The sequence below is a fragment of the Octopus bimaculoides genome, chromosome 30 (assembly GCF_001194135.2).
Source record: "Octopus bimaculoides isolate UCB-OBI-ISO-001 chromosome 30, ASM119413v2, whole genome shotgun sequence".
Classification (NCBI taxonomy): Eukaryota; Metazoa; Mollusca; class Cephalopoda; order Octopoda; family Octopodidae; genus Octopus; species Octopus bimaculoides.
The window spans coordinates 8,135,045-8,137,056 of NC_069010.1; the positions used below are offsets into that span (position 1 = coordinate 8,135,045).

At 38.4% G+C, this 2,012-nt stretch overlaps 1 protein-coding gene across 1 annotated transcript in view; it reads right to left on the reverse strand.

Moving 5' to 3' along the window:
• LOC106873651 (major facilitator superfamily domain-containing protein 4A) overlaps positions 1–2,012 on the reverse strand; it is a gene marked incomplete at its 5' end in the record, with an annotated part of 122,782 nt that overhangs the window by 64,505 nt on the left and 56,265 nt on the right. The gene's annotated exons all lie outside the window — the stretch shown is intronic.

Consider the following 2,012-nt stretch of genomic DNA (forward strand, 5'->3'; position numbering starts at 1 on the left):
ACACACGCACACATGTGCATACACTCATACATGCATGCACGCCTGCACACACACACACACACACACACACACACATACACAAACAAAGGCAAACACACGCATGCATGCATACACGCGCACACACCTGAACACACACATGCACATACACTTGTGCATGCACACATATGCACATATACACACACATGCGCACACACACACTCAGCCCGGTCCTGGATTCAAACTCACAGCCTCACGATCGTAAGCTTGACGCTCTAACCACTGAGCCATGTGCCTTCACACACACACTTATATACATGAGAAAGGTTGAGTTCAATTAGAACATTTTTACTTTGTGGGGATCCGGAGTTAGATTTCTAATAAAGATTTTTCATATTAAATTTGTAGCTTGCTTTTGCAAGTATTTTATTAAAATAATGAAAATTATACAAGCATAAGGTGTGTTATGAGCATTTATAGAACACGTGTCCTATATAAACTCAACAAACAATTAAAGATGGGGAAATGTTAAAAATTAAAAAAATTTTAATCCATGCATATGAACATTTCGAATGATAACACCTGCATGTAAGAAAACATGGAAGAGATTAAATTGGTGCCCAGCGTTGCCTTCCTGGCACGTGTAAAGACATTCGAGCGATATCGTGCCAGTGCCGCTGGGGACTGGTTCCTGTGCAGGTAGCACGTAAAATACACCATTTTGAGCGTGGCCGTTGCCAGTACTGCCTGACTGGCCTTCGTGCCGGTGGCACGTAAAAAGCACCCACTACACTCTCTGAGTGGTTGGCGTTAGGAAGGGCATCCAGCTGTAGAAACTCTGCCAAATTAGATTGGAGCCTGGTGTTGCCATCCGGTTTCACCAGTCCTCAGTCAAATCGTCCAACCCATGCTAGCATGGAAAGCGGACGTTAAACGACGATGATGATGATGACGATGAAGAGAAGATGTTAAAAGTTTTTAAAGATTTTAATCCATGCATACTGTCGTTTCAAATGGTAACACCTGCATGCAAGAAAACATGGAAGAGATTAAATTGATTATAATTATAATTAAATTAATTTAATTACATATTACCATTCTCCTCAGTGCAAAAATGAACGACACATCAGAATAGTTGTAACAGATGAAAATTGTGCTATTACAGGAGACTACATTGAGTCTGTGTCGCATAACTCATTCAGACATGTGTTTGTGTGTGTGTGTGTGTGTGCGTGTGTGTGTATGAAATAATTGAGTGTCGGACCTCACGGCGAACAGGTGACTGAGTTTCTTTCAAGTGTTGGGCCTCATGTATATGTGTGTGTATTTGTGTGTGAATGTAGATGTCCTATATCTTTGGAATATTTATGCTTTTAATTATTTTTGTTTAATGACAGAGATCTTTTATCTCGGCTAATTTCACAATGCGTAAACAATGAGGTGAGATGGGGGTGGTTGTATATACAAGTCTACTATTGTGATTAGAAAAATAATTAAAAGTCGACAATTTTAATTTGTTAACTGGCGAGGGTGTTGTGTGCGAGAGAAGTACGACGGCAAGGCAATTAAACCAGAAGGCAGGTTTTAGGAAATACTAGTTCGTTAGAGCGTAAAGTTTATGAATATTGATTAGGCTTTTGGATAGGGTCTAGGTGGATGTTAATTAGTTGCCAAATAACATTTAGGGAGAAAATGGTGCAAAAAAAAAAAAAGAAATATATCTATTTTATATAATGAGTAAAGTAGCTTGTTTTAAACTCTTTATAGAGTATAGTCCGCCCTTGAGTATAATACGCAGGGGATTTTTAGAGGGTTGTACCTCTGAAAAACCTAGACCTTGTGTATAATACGCACCCCTTCTCTAACTTGAGTCAAGGAGGTCTATATAACGTCCTTGGTTTGTAAACATACACGGTAACGTCCTTTATTATTATTGTATATATAACATAATGCAAACGTGTAGCTTTTTTATGCACTTTGTTTGCAGAAAATAAAGAAATAACAGTAATAACGTCAGTGAAAAATAAATATTAAGT